This window comes from Cyrtonyx montezumae, unplaced genomic scaffold (assembly GCF_038088225.1).
Source record: "Cyrtonyx montezumae isolate F1298 unplaced genomic scaffold, pur_monq_1.0 scaffold_3, whole genome shotgun sequence".
Taxonomy (NCBI): domain Eukaryota; kingdom Metazoa; phylum Chordata; class Aves; order Galliformes; family Odontophoridae; genus Cyrtonyx; species Cyrtonyx montezumae.
The window spans coordinates 91,763,291-91,779,052 of NW_027072034.1; the positions used below are offsets into that span (position 1 = coordinate 91,763,291).

At 37.2% G+C, this 15,762-nt stretch overlaps 1 long non-coding RNA gene across 3 annotated transcripts in view; it reads right to left on the reverse strand.

Moving 5' to 3' along the window:
- The window catches only part of LOC136052346 (uncharacterized), a 98,717-nt gene that overhangs the window by 32,681 nt on the left and 50,274 nt on the right, over positions 1-15,762 (reverse strand). For all 3 annotated transcript variants that reach the window (XR_010622542.1, XR_010622541.1, XR_010622543.1), the window contains exon 3: positions 4,023-4,084. This is a non-coding gene — a long non-coding RNA (uncharacterized LOC136052346). The remainder of the gene's footprint in view (positions 1-4,022; positions 4,085-15,762) is intronic.

Here is a 15,762-nt window from a genome sequence, read left to right on the forward strand (position 1 = left end):
CTGCCTAGACATGGAAAATATTCCCCTTGCTTGTCAGCAGGGATTTATTTGGTGGACTTGAACGTCCTTTCTCCTATCCTTCTGTCCTTACTGATTGTATACCACTGGAGGGCTCCTGAATGATCAGTACAGCCCTTAACAACGGAGAGCTGGGAAAGGCTTTAACATGGACACCAGTCTGCTGATAATTTAGCACGTTCAGAGGTTGTTTTTTTTTTTCCCCCATTAGTTAAGTTCCTTCCCTGGAAAAGGCTTTTGTATAAACTGTGAACTCTAGTGCAATTGCAGATGGAAGTGAAGGCAGTGGTGGCAATGAGACAGCCCAGAGGTCTGCTTGGACAGAGTGAATACCGAAGCTTCAACCCAGACAGAGAACCTAGGCGGAACCACCTCCTCTTTCATGCAACACAGAACAGCATTTAGAAACTAGAAACAAAAGTGATAGGAAAAGCTTCCTGTTTGAAGAGTTGTCAGCTCTTCCAGCTGCCCCAGGCAGCAATGATGCCCTCCAGCAGGAGAGAAGTCTCTACAGAGGTGTCCACAAGGAGGCCTTGGGATCAACCCTTTCCTGTGTGATGCGAGCGCATCCAGCACCGAGCCAAAGTCAAAGTGCGTCCTCTGGAAACTGCCACAGTGGTAAGGACAGGGACAAACCATTGGCAAATGGCACACAAGATTTTAATAGATTTCTCAGAGAAACAAAAGTCTCAGAGAAACAAAAGCTTCAAAAGTTTATGAATTTCATCTTTAGCAAGGACACAGCTTTGATTACTTACCATATATGTGAAACAATTGAAGTGTTGGGTTTTTTTTTTGCTGTGTTTATTTTGGAACTGGCTATTTTTATGGTCACAGTCCCTGCTAAGGGAGGAAACTGTATCTCTAGGGTATCAGGAATTAAACAGAGAAAAGAAAAAGGCACAGAGAAAGTAGCTGCCTTTACACAGAGAGCTCAAATGTTTTGCTTCCTTCCTTGTTCAGTCTGTAGTAAAAAAAATACCTTTACAGTAAACACTGACTCATGCATTTTAAAAAATAAATTCTGAGTTTCACAAGATTTATTTTTTAACTTTTTCCCTCCTGGAATCCCTCCTGATAACCTGCAATATAAAGGGACATTACCACTTGTTGACTGACTTCTGTAACGAGACCTCTGTCAACCAATTATTTTGTGCACTGCCCTGCTATGGAGATATGAATGAGGAGAGAAGGAAGGCAGCAAATGTTTTCAGAGTCTTGGAAAAGCCAGCTGAGATAGAAATCAGCTACTGCGAGGGCACACACTACACTGACACCACACTTCTGTGCCAAGCATCAGAGGAAACTGCTATTGAAGGAATTGTGCAAGAGAGGAAGGGAGTGAGCAAAGAGACAGGCTGTGAAGACAACCAAGCTACCCACATGGTAGTTAAGAGCAGAACTTGACTCCTATCAGCTCTGCCCATGCTTGAGGAGGTCACGAGAGGTGTTACCACAACAAAGCTACACTGCATACTTGACAAAAGGAATTCACTCTGAAGTGTTAGGTGTTAAATAATGCAAAGCAGGATTAATGCCAGCAGTGATATGAAAATAAGCTTCATAACTTAATTGCTCATTTGCAAAATACCAATGTTATTTATGAAAGCAACTATGACCTTTTTTTTGATGCACTAGTAATGTAATGCTCATGTGTGGCTGGCATAAGAGCATCATGATGATAGAACAGTAATACCTTAGATAAGGACTTGACTAGTTTATTTTGCTGAGGTGGTACCCTTATAGAAATAGAGCTTCAGCTCGACCTCACCATGCTACAGAGAAGCACTTACTGTGGTACTACAGCTGTGCCTCACTGAGGCAGGCATTACAGATGTTTCCAGTTCTATCCCAGGCTCCATATTTGCATTGGATGCATTTCTCAAATGTCTTTTTCTCATGTGTGAACCACGAGAAATACACTGACATTTTGGAAATCCCTCTTCTAAGCTCGCCTCTATTCCTCTGCTTGCATCCCATATTATGGGTATGTCAGGTATGCTCTTCCAACTGCCAAGAAGCAGCATTTTAAGGTGCATAAGATGCTTTTCACGGCTCCACTTAGACAGATAAAGCATGCACAGGCAAGGAACTGCATGTGCATATTAGTTCAGAGGATATCTAACATCCACTAGAATAAGTAAGGGAACAGTGTGACTAAAACAAAATCAAGAAGGCTAGGAAATGTAGGAAGAAACTCCCATGCCTTAACGATGGTACAATGGTAGACGTAATCAGTTGTTTACTGTCTCCACAAAAAAGTCAGTAATAAGATGTAATCACTAATCAAAAGTCTCTACTTGCTACTTAGTCCCAATGCTGGTAAAGATTACCAACAAAGAGTAGCAGTTATCAAAACAGGAGATGAAAAGAAACTCTTGAAAAGGGTTGGGTGAGTAGATACTTGTACAAGAGTTCTGCTTAGAGGAAGAATTTATCCAAATGTTTTTTAGATAGGGTTATTTTGCTGAAAGAACTGGGCTCTCTAACTCACACTTAATCATTTTCTAAGAAACTACCTAACTACCTATCTATACTCAGTTTATCTTTAGGTGATATCTACATGTTCATATGCAGACTATATACTTGCAACCCTACCTTCCAACACAGACACTTTTTCTTTTAATCACCTGTGCATATAAATGTAATATATGTTAATGTAAGTACGTAAAAATATAGATCAGAACTAGTGTAAAGGGAAAACTGTGTGACCTCTCCATCCCTTTTAAATACATTAGTAGGCTTTAGAAAGGTCAAGCAACACTGTTAGCTATATTAACACAATCAAAACACCCTTGAGGAGTAAGTGAACTGTGCATAGTAGAATGAGAGCACTAGTACACTTAAGAATTAATAGTATTAAAAACTATATAGTTATCACATTAAAAATTAAGCTTTTAAGAGTTTGAGAAGGAGATCAAGAGCCTTTAAATCATATTTAGATAGTGAATCCATAAGTATTAGATGTGTGCTTTGGAACTGGCTTTATTTAAAATTTGCTGTATTCCAGCCAATACATATTTCTGAATGCAATGAGAAACTCCTAAAGCAAATGATGCTATTCAATAAAGTTTTAATATAAGACTATTCCTCTTGACATGCAGAGGAACGTAGGGTTACCAAGAAAAATGTAACAAAAACATTAATTAATTAATTCTGAAGGAATATGGAACCTTCACAGATACAAAGAGCATCGTTTCACTTGATCAAAACCAGAACACAGTGCTGAAGGCTATGAAGTTTTCTGGAAGATTAGGATGTGGTAGAAAGTTCTAATTAAGTATAACTCTGTACTCAGCACTGGTGAGGCTGCATCTCAAGTACTGTGTTCAGTCTTGGGTCTCTCACTACGAGAAAGGAATTGAGGCCCTGGACTGCGTCCAGAGAAGGGCAACAAAGATGGTGAGGGGTCTGGAGCACAAGTCTTATGAGAAGGGCTTTAGGGAACTGGGATTGCTTAGTCCGGAGGAGGCACAGAGGAGATCTTACTACTCTCTACAACTACCTGAAAGACAGTAGTTAGGTGGGGTTTGGCCTCTCCTCCCAGGTAACTAGCAGTAGGACAAGAGGTAATCACTTCAAGTTGTGTCAGGGGAGGTTCAGGGTGGATATTAGGAAAAAATTCTCAAAAGGAGTGGTGAGATATTGGAACACACTGCCCAGGGAGGAGGTGGAGTCACCGTCCCTGGAGGTTTTCAAGTAAAGAGTAGATGGCTCACAGAGTGACATGGTATATGGTGATGGGTTGCCAGTTGGACTACATGATCTTAGAATTCATTTCAACCTTAACAATTCTAAGTCTACTCCATCTTGCAGGAATGTGCTGGTTTTTATTCTCAAATTTTCCAGCAACCTGAACACACTTTACAAAATGTAAATGGCCTGTGTTTTTAGCAATCTTTCTTAAAAGTATACTTTAACTATAAAGGAATGGAAAAAAAAATCTGCTCATGCAAAGAATCATGTTCTCAACTTCATAACAGACTTTTAGGTGACTGACTTACCAAAATGTTTCTGTTTGGAGCCATGGCACTTCTCAGTCTCCCTTGTTAGCTTTGAATCGTATCTGGAAAGAAAATCAACAGGCAGATTCTGTTTTGCATCCTGTAAGTGAACACAAAATTAAAAAAAATAATAATTTTGTTTAGAAAAACTTTTATTCTGCCTCCAGAAACATAAGCACCATAAAACTTCAGTAGTGATATATTTGAAAATTTTACTGAGCTATTAAAGATAACATCCCAACTCATAACTGACTCCATACAAGATGGAACTAAGTTAAGGCAATTTTAAGATAAGGTCTTATCTACAAGAGATTCTTAATCATAACATTTAAAGCTCAGGTTATGTTCAGGCATAAGTCTGAATCTCACTTAACTTCCTCTTGTAAGATGTGTTTTCAGTGACATGCTGTTAAAACAAAAAAATTGCTTAAAAACTGGAAAAAATGCCAATTCTTGAACTCCAGATTACCACTGTAACTATTTCTCCCTTGTTGAAGAATACCACATTGGAACATAAGAACAGCATAGCTCATACACTTACACACTGACAAGATGACTATAAGAAAAGCAAAAATCTTCAGTTTTTTGTGGCTGAGTCAGGTGAGCATGCAACACGGCAACGAAGTACCAAAATACTTATGCTGTACACTCTTGACTTGACATATTAATTATCCAATCCACTATTTAATACAATCAGTGAAGAATCTGTATGAGTTGGTAACCAAATCATGAGCCCTCTTCTCTCAAGAGCAACATTAGACAGTACATAAAGAATAAAATATTCTGATGATCTCTGCAATAAGTATGCAATTTACATGTTCCAGTTTTCATAAACTGTATTCTCACTGCTAGAAGATTCAGGCACAAGCATCTGAAATAAAGAAATTCTGTTGCATTCCATGCAAGAAATTAGCTGGTGGAAAAAATCACCTACCTTCTACACTACGTCTGTGAACTAGGAATAATCCCAAACTCCCTTTCAGAACTGTTCGGAGGTCGTATCATAGCTGCTCAGCGCATTTAATATTACATCACTGAGCTCCAAAATCCCATCATAGAGACAAAATGTTTGCTATGTATGTAATTACTCTAAACATCCAAGCAAAAATAAACCTGCCTCTACTAGAAAGTTGTGGTGAAGGTAATTTTAGTTTCAGGAAACAGGGACTACACCTGTTAAGTAAGGACACCTTATAGTAATGGTATTTTCTATCATCTTCAAGTATGTAAAGGTGTTGGGAAAAACAAACCACGATTCTTACTTCAAGGAATACACAGTGCCAAAATCTACAATTAAAAAAATCTATCAATCCTCTGTACAGATTAATTTATATTCAAATATGGCATCCTTCTTCAATTACTGAACTCTCACTTTATACCTCTTCAGAATGTTATACAGAAATGCATTTACTCAGTCTTCCTGTGTGAGAGCTGTTAAAACAAGCAAACAAGCAAAAGGCATCTGCTGGCAGAAACAGAGTGAAAACCAACAGTGAAAAAGCCTGTAAATGTCACTGGTAAAATACCTTTTAATTAAGAAAGAAAGCAACCAAGTACACTCATGATGGAATCTGATTTGTGTTTTACTACTGTTAAAACTTTACAGCTTTCCAACTTCAAATAGCAATACGCTTACTCTTTTGCTAAGGAAACACACTTTTTAACGTATCATCAGCAAGTTCTGCTTGCTACGTTATTCGTATATTCTTTCAATCTTTCCTAAGGCATGACTCATTAAAAAACAATCAGGTGGGACTTGCTATCTTAAAGGAAAACATTTAAATAACACTACGCCAGCAAAATATAATTTCACTCATATTTCTTTTTCTTATGTTTCTGTGCTTCTAAGGACATGAACAGTATTAACAAAATACTCTAAGTAGCAGCTCCTGCTGTTCATCAGAACACCTAGAAATTTGATACACCTTACAACACATTTGAATCATTCACAATTATCCTCATTGTGGCTTCCAAGTCAAAGGTATCCTGAGTTCGAATTTATTACAAAATTTTTAGTAAATACCTTCTGCTGCAGGTACTGAATAGGCAAACATTTGTTATTCCCCGAAGGACTGCACTGAAAACATACATGAATTTAAAAAGATATTGTTCACACAATAAAGATGTGTGTGAACTTAACTACATCTGTCCCCATTCAGACAGAGATCTTTATATTCCTTGCCTGGACTCTGGCAGTTGTCTTTGAACAGTTCTCTCTGCAGGGTGCTTTGCTGTGATTTGATTTTTAAGGCAGAAGTGGTATTCAGTCTTGCTAATTACATTTTCCAGAAACTGCTTCTGACACATTCTTTCCCTCCTCAAAATTATTTTTATGATTATCAGTACAAACTGAGCTCCCAAGAATAGGCTGTTTTCTTAAACAGACAACATCAAGTTGAACAGATGAAAACAGAATCCATTTTCTTTTCTTCATGTATTATTTTTCCTATTATGGATAAAAAAAAATTATGTAAATCCATATTCCAGACATTGGTCTATTATATTTCACGAATAGTACTTTTGAAAATAATGCAGAATAAAATAACAACTTTCTAAATTATAAATAATAAATTAGAAGAGATTATCAATACTTAGCTCTCACCATCAAGCCTATCAACTCCAACTGCTCTGCTTCTACAAAGAAAGAAAAGTTTTATGCCACTAGTTCTGAGAATACAGTGTGAATCTAATCCTTCATACACAGAATGCCTTGCATTTTAACCAGACACTCAAAGTCAGCTCAGTTCTGGTTATCACCCTCACAAGCCATGTGTCCTACAGCCTCTTAAGTACCAAAACCCCTTGTTCTCACTAGAAATGATGGTGACAGTGTTCACACTGTATTCTGTATGCATGCCTACAAACAAGTGCTCATTTCACAGATTAAAAAAGGTTTACTCCAACTGTAAACACAACCTAAGACTTATAATATTGCTATGGATTTCCCTTTGCTTCAATCTATCAGGAGCTTTACTGTATCACTACACATTACAACTAATGTACACTCATCTGTGCACATACATATCCACAAAATATATGTTCTCCATGTTTATCCTCTGAAATACCAATTAGGAAAATACTGTTGGTGACAGCCTGCTCTTTTGTCTGTGCATTACTAACAGGAGAATGATAACACACAATGGATTTTAATCAGGAATTAAGAAAAGTATTCTGTGTATTTCCCTTTCTTCATATGCACAACTAAATCAGGTATTCGTGCAGATAGACACTGTTTTCATACAGTTATAAATAATCACAGATTATCATCACAAGAAGAAGTTAGCAGGGAACAAACACATAAAAAGCCTTACTGCTTTTGTTTATTTAGGCACTGTATTTCTCAGCACTTCTTCCTATCGTAAGTCAACCAGTTAGACACTGCTGAAAGCAACCTTGTTCAACAGCAACAGGAAAAGCAAGCAAGCCTTGGAATTATTTTCTCAAAGAAACTAAAAGCAAACTAAAACAGAGCACGATATTCAAACAATGTTATATTAGAAATGATATACCAGATTCTACCAGCTGAGGGAATAATGGCAAGCTAAGCATATCCCTTCAGGTCTCCCATTTTGTTAATTCTTCACAAGCATATCTACCTACACAAGGCTTAAGATGAATTCCAGTTTAATCTCTCCCTAGACTATTCTGGGAGACAGCCTATTTAAATATGTTCTCATTTTCTTCATGTCATGTTATGTGTTTCTTCCCTGGGAGTGCAGTGTGTTGGCCTGAGAGGGTAATGCAGGTAACATTTAATATGTAATTGTACAGTAATAGTAGCATTTATCAACTCTGAATTCCACTGGCAACATTAATTCTCACAGAATATACCCATGTAACTGCGGCCATATACTTTGGGACTCTCAAACACTGCAAAGAAAGGGAATGAATTCAGGAGCAGTTAATCTGCACAAAAACTAGTTGACTAAAATGAGTCTGCATCCTGGTTCCAAGAGCTGTCCTTAGCATTTTCTCTTACCCTCCTGAAAATACAGCATTTTGTAATCACAAAGGAGTAAGACAAAAAAACAACAACAACAACTATCCATAAAACATACTGACGTTTCCCTTTCAGTGCCATCTAACATTTCTGCTGTAATTTTTGCACTGAACATTCATTAATTCAACAGTAAAACAATGGAGCAATCGTGGAGCATAAAAGAAAATATTTAGTTTTGATCTTTGTATAATCAGTGTAAAAATAGTCCTCTGAGCAGACACACTAGGCGCTAACATTTCTTCATTTAGCTCCAAGGATCTAGATTAGATATGAAAACTAAATGATGTATCAACAAACACGTTTCACTAAATGCAGGTATAGCTGTAAAAGAACAGAAACTGTGTTTAAAACTAGGGAAAACTCAGTTTACAAGAACACCCTCTACTTTTTACTAGCTACTGGCACATGCTGCTTTAGCCTGAAATATTATAACATTTTCCAGAACATTACACTGAGTTCAGCAGCTGTTTTGTCATAAGCATTCTAACTCATTTCAGCAAGTCACTAGAATAGTGTGATACAAATCAAACTTGCATTCTCATCTGTACTGCTTAAATTCTCCTAAACTGCACTCATGCTCCAAACATACAATGCATGTGACAAATTCAACAAACTCTGCACTGTTCACCACTAACAGCACACAGGAATAGAACTTCAAAAGTTTATACATACAAAAAAGTTACACATATGAATGGATCCTCCACATCTCAGAGAGGCTTACCTTGACCAGTCACCAAAAAGACACCAACCTAGTCAAGAGAAAAATCTACATCCTTGCAGCAAGTGCATCTGTTGCCCAAATCCATTTTGCAATTCCACTGCCCAGAAAGATGAGCTGTGCTTGCCTACCTGCTGGTCTATGTCAGCCTCCTAGCCTCTGTTCCTCTCGAAGGCAACAGGTATCAACACTTTGCCTAAAGCATAGCTGGTGGGAGATGCGTTTTCCTCAACCCCTGGTCAATAGCCCAACGAGGACACATACAGAAATGAGCTATGGCAGGTGGTTCAGTGAACAAGTTCACACACGCCAGGCAGAAATCCAGCCTTCCTAGAGATCTGGGAGGATCTCAGTATCCACTCCTCTTGTGGGATGTGTTTAGTAGGCACAAATTGAGGAATTTTCAAAGCTCCTTTAAACAAAAGCTAATTGATTGGCATGCACCAGGATTCGTGTCTTCACAGTCTCAGGTTGAACAGCTTACCTGAGCCCTGACAAGCAACCAAAAAGACATAAGAAAGCTTTTCTGTAGTTAGATCCATGTTTTGTTCTTCTACTAACATGCCAACTCCCAAATAAAACAAGATAAACCAGCACCTGAAAACAGTTCTGCTATGTGCATTTTACATATTTTTATTTCAATTATCTGAGGAGAAAGAAGTTTAAGTTTAGAAGTTAAAATTAATTAGACTTCTAAGTTCATCTACGTAGAAAAGTATCAGCAATTGAAAAATAGCAAAAAAATGTTTTCAGAGTGACAGAGACTAATACAAAGGAGGGAAGGGAAGATTTGTATTTTGTTTTAGCACATCATTTTAATATAATACCTTCTTTGGTTCTTGAGAGTTCAATGTTACAACATTCTAAACTGTATCTTCTCTGAACTACATCATACTAACATTTCTTTCCTCCACCATTTTCAGTGAAGCAGAAACCTACTAAACAAAAATTCAATTTCAGCATCGCTAAGTTAAAAACAGAGCTGTACCTTTGCCTTCAACCTCTGTCCATCTCTGCTGTGCTCAGGAGTATTCTCATTTGCCAATGATTCCTTAAGCTATAAATGCACAGTAAGAGATACAATTGGCTGCATGACTGAAATGGCTCTCCGGAAGGAGGATGCAAAATCTGAACTGTCACCTCCAACTTTGTTTCTCAGTGACACCAAGGCAGAGTTCCACAAATAGCTGGGAAGTTATATTAAGAGGTTGTGTGATGTCCTGCCAGGGTCTCTACTAGGCCTCCAAAGCACAAAGGTTATATATGATTTATTTATAGAGGAGGATGATACTGTACAACCATATGCAGTTTTAGTAAGCTTCAACTTCTAACCTAAACAATTCTGTCATTTTTTGGAATAATGATTGCACACATTTTCAGAAATGGCATTAGAATACACCTGTGACTCAAAAGGTGTCCTCTTTAGCTATAATATAACGTATAATCTCGATTCAAGAACAATTATGAGACACATACTTAAATATCTCTTAATTTGGATATAGCATGCCTTGTGCTGTGATTTAAACTGAATTTACAGGAGATTTTTGTCTCTTTTATATAGTTAGACTAAGCAGCGCTGACATGAGGATTACCTCTTATTATGTACTTGTACAATGCTGAGCACAGCCATATTGCTTTTCTCCAGATGTACAATGACTTTCTCCTTTGCATTTGCACAGCGCACTGAATGAAGTGTAACCACCAAAAACGCATCCTTCACAGTGATAACAAATGTGACTTCACCAGAGTTGGTAAGATTTGAATCTCACCCCAGTCATGTCGGCCAGTAAACGTGGCCTCTTGATCAGATCACTTCTGCCTTGCCTCTGTTCTCCGGAGACAGTAGAAGAGTGCTGATACTTAATAGACAACTGTTGTTTGGCTTAATTATCTCCACAAACAAAACAGAACGACTGCATATTATTGTTCAGTGACTTGAATTGCATGCAATGTCTGTTAATAATCTCAGCAAATCAATTAGTATTTTGAGTACATACAAATACAGGCTGTTCTCTAAAAACTGAACACTTTTTCACCCTTTTTAGCTAAAGGGTCTAAAGTAACTTCAAGTCATGCCATGAACCCTGCCTTCACATATAACCAGGCTGAAAAACTATATAGCATCTTGTGCATCTTTCTTCGGATGCTGTTTTTAACACTACCAATTTTCAAACTTTACAGAGCCTTTAATAAGACATTATAAGAAGGGTTCAATATCAGCCACAAACACTCAATTTTAACCTGTCTGAAAAGCAGCAAGAAAGGAAACAGTCAGAATTACATAAGTATTCTGGATTAAGATACCTCTGTTGGATCTGTACAGTGCTTGAGTATACACGAGACATAAGTGCTCACCAGAAGATCTTTAAAGCCACAGCTTTTACAACTTTGTATTTCATATTTTCTGCTTAGTTTGCATTTATTTTGATAATAAAGAGCATTCTGTCAATTCAACTTAAAAATAAACTGAATTCCTATTCTTATTTGAAAAAAGCTATTAGACGTTTTCCATAGTTCACAACCCTGGTCATTTTTGGCCCATGTCAATACCATAACCACACCTTCTGTGGTATCTTTTTTACATCTTGATGGTTATTTTTTTGTTGATGGTTTCCATCTTTCACTGCAGGCAATGTACTGTTTATGGCATTTTCTTACATCTTCTCTCTTATTTCTTCTTTCATTTACATCTTTATGATGGCATTTTATTCCTTCTGAGGTGTTTCTTGTTCCGTTTCTGCCTGCCTCTTTAAAAAATGCTACCAAAAAACCCACAGAAATTTAGTGTTTAAAATACAGGATTAATACTGAGCATCCATCTTCACTTCCTGCACTGAAACATAGCTTTTGTGCAGTCTGAGGAAATTTTGTTGCAGACAGATTTTCCAGTGCTAAAAGCCCACTGCTGATGTTCAACTGTGAAGGGAGCTCAGAACCTACCAATTCTAGCTTCAGTTCTTAGGTTCAGAAAGAGTCAATACAACAGAGTATTTCTGAAAGTTCAGTCCTTTGTTTTACTGTCTAAATAGAATTTTAACGTTTTGGACATTCTGATCCTCATCTTTCAGTGCCCCTCTATGTCATGTGAAAATGCACAAAAAAAAAAAAAAGTATTCTCACAACCTTTATCTTTGTATAAAAGAAATTTAGGATATACATAGTCAAATATTGAACTACATGTCATTTGAGTGTCAACCCAGAACTCTACGTCTCATTTAAGAGCACCACTGTTAAAAAACATAACGTCACATAGTTGTTTACTTTACTAACTTGCCAAAAAGAAGATTCGACATTTAAGTTAAGTTTCAGTGGACTAAAAATTGCAGTCTGTTTGCATTAAAAAACCTCAGAATGAAATCTAGTAAAGAGGAACTCCCTCAGGCAACCAAACTTAACAGTCTCTCAATGTCACACTTTTCTAAGTATGTCTGGCTGGTCATTTGGTTTTGCATGAGAAATCTTAGCAGTCTGCAAAACAGGATGTGTAAATAGTAATTTTAATACTTTGCTCTTTACACTGCTTTCCATTTGAGGCTCCTAATGTCTTTTACAAGCATAGCAAGGAGATATGCTTTTTATTTCAGATGTTACAGAAGATGCTACAAAGGGGCGACTGTCTCAGAACAAAGAGCAGCTCAGGCAGTCACAACTTACTCATTTTCAGCTCTGCACTACGCCCCCTCTGAAGGACTGATGAACCTTCCCTGTCTTTTCATCCTACAACCCAAGAGCTTGTTGATGGACAGAAACTACCAAGAACTCTTATTATATTGTACAGATTCTATTGTTTCACCCCCAAAAGCTTAAGAACAGACTAACCTTAAGCATGGCTTGTGACTTTTGACGACATCCTAACTCATCCACCAGTGTGTCTGTAACACATCTGCTCTACCAGGAAAGAAAGCATACCAGCAATCTCTTAGAAGGTAGAAATACTGACAACATTCTTTTGGATCTTTGTCTTTTTAATTACCATTTAAGAATTTATTAACACATTCCAGAGAGAATGTGTATAAATCTGTAACAGACTGATGTCTTTGCTGTATTTTTTAAATGTCAGGATTCACAATGCACCTTTTCTCTTCAATTCCCACTTCTCACTCCTGGTCAGATCTCACTAGTTGGAGAGCTGGAGAATGCTGAACTTAGTGATTTCAATGAGATTCCAGTTGTTTAGGAGGAAGGAATGGAGGAAATCTAACACATATCAAATAATAGCAAAGTTTGAAGTATATGCTCTTTATCAAGCAAGTACGTAGATGTAATTTTAATACACATGTTACGGCACAATTATATTTTAGAAATACAAAATACCTCAATAATAAATAATAAAGATTCAGTAAACTACCCTAGCACATACTTAGCCTGAAACATGCTAATGAAGTTATATATACGTGCTTTTATGCTTCCTTAAACTAGCACCTGCCACGAGATTTCCTGCTGTTACCAAACATGCCCATGCCTAGAACTGATATGGCAGCTACGAGAGAAATTCCCTTGGAGTGCAGACCTTTTAGGTTAGTAGTTATCTCATTTACAAGGCTACGCTATCCTGGACTACTAAATTATGTTGACCTACCCCACACTAAACTAACATCTCCCCAGAATGACTTACATTTCAAAATATAATCTCAATAATCCTTTACCAGCTCTGTTGTCAGATCCTATAGCATTCTTTCATCTATAACTAGGAGGAGGAAGTTACAAAACAAACAGGCAGTGATTCTTCATAACATGCATGTTAAACTGTGGGACTCCTACAGAATAACACAGATGCTCAGTTTACAAGGCTCAGAGGAAGAGCGTGCAAGTTTACAGAATAGAAATCCACTGTGGTTACTAAATACAAAGAAACTATGCCTGGCTGAGTACATCCCTAGGATGGCTGAACACTGCGAGATTATTCAGTAGAAATACGATACATCATTTCCTTGTTCTACTCACTTCCTTAGGCATTCTGTTTTGGCTAGAGCTGAGGACAGGTGACAGTTGGAAGGGGGGACAGCCCACCTCTTTGCTGGATGAGTCCTGGGACTCAGCCCGTGGGCTCAGATCTTCCATCCTTTCCTCAGGAGATACTGTAATGTGAGTACACTCTTTGCACACTGCTGTGAGGAAATTGTCAATAATAGGTCAACAAAATCTAAAATACTGAAGATTGAAGTTAATCATTCCCATCTCAGCCTGCTGTCTGAATATAAGCAAAAGATCTTTCAGCATTTTTTAATTCCCTTATTTTCAGAAAAAGACGCCATTAGTGTTTTTCATTTTCACCCAAAACTAACTCCACATGCAGTTTTAGAATAATGCATTTTTATTAGTTTTAAATATATTTCACCTTTATACTCACAATGAAATTTAAAACAAAAAGTTGGTGGCATTCAGGCTTTGCTGATGGGCAATATAGATGTCCCATATTATTTTTAGTGAAAACATAGACCAAAAATGATTGAATCTGATCCATTCCTATCAGAACTAGATGCAAGAAGAAATTCCAGAAAAGTTTTCCTCATAGATCTGCCAGCTGATTCTGCAAATTTAGCTGAATAACAGATTTCTGTGCACTTCTTTGAACAGATCCTCCTCACCATTCCTAACATTCCTCATCATTCCTAACAGGGTATGAAAATAAAATTAGAAAAGAGGCAGGACGGACAGGATTCAAGGAATGCAGAAACTTGACATATCTGAATGTACTATTTAATACTATGCAAGCAGCCAAGTATTTATTTTCATCTTCTAGGTGGAAATTTTAAGATGCTGAATCTTGAAATTGATTATAATTGTGCCAACTGAAATTTCATTCAGAAAGACCACTTATCATCTGTAAGAAATGCTCTGGCTGCAGCATAACACAAAGGACGCAGTTACTTGGAAACACAGAAGCATGCTTTCAGCCTCGGGAAGGAAGGCAAATTTTAACACTTTAAGAAATCTACTGCATTGTTTAGATTGAAGGTAATTACTTTGCCTCTTTATTCTAAGCAACGCAGTAGTTTCCTTAAAATGCTGAAAACTGCCTCTCATTACCAAAATTGAAAGCATGTTTATGTGGTTTTAGCTAGGTAGGATTACCATCAAGGTGCACAGATCCCACATACTGCTTGAGGTTCAGGGTCATCCTCAGTGTTGTTTTTTTGTTGGGTTTTGTTGAGGTACATTGAGAGAAAATACAAGCCACTATAATGTCTGGAAGCTAGCCCATCTTTGTATCATTTTTCATATTCATTTTCCTGTGGATTAAATCAATCCTCCCACTATTCATAAGAGACTACTGGGATCTTTCCTGCGAAACCCCTTCTTTTCCCCTAGTGTACTTCCCCATGGTGATCTCATTCTGCACTCATATATCTTCACATTCCATCTGTAGGCTGATAACTCATCAATTTACTCTGTCTTTCATGTCTTGTCTCATTTCATCTCATCCCAGCTCATGTATCTTCTCCGGTGTTTTGTTGTCAGTTATATTATAACCCAGGCTTAATTCACATCTTAAATTTTCTTCCTTCCGCACATAACACTTTATTGTTTAATACATGATACTGAGGACCAGCTTATGCCCCGCAGAAAAAGGAAAAACAAATCAATTTATCTTTTTGAATGTTAGCAAGAAAAACAAACTTTTATACCACTGTTTCTGGAACTTGCAATGTGAAAGCAGTCAATTAAGTAATTGTTAATATTTATTTTTTTCTTCTTCCCCAGCATCTACATAATACTTGGATTTTACAGCTGATATTTAACTATCATTGCTACATAGTCTTCATTTGCATTGCTTAAGCTTGGGCTGCATATGTGCAAAGATATCATTTTGAAATCCAAACTTCAACAGAAACCAGACATCACTGTCACCATTCAACACTGTACCTATTTAAAAAAAATAGCCAATATTCCAGCACTTTTTGAAACCATTGCCTTGGTTACAAGATGTTGCAAATAGAACTGAAAAAAAAAAATTGGCTTATACAATTAACTGGAATAATCCTGAAACGTGTCTTGTATTAATACTTATTTTACTAATA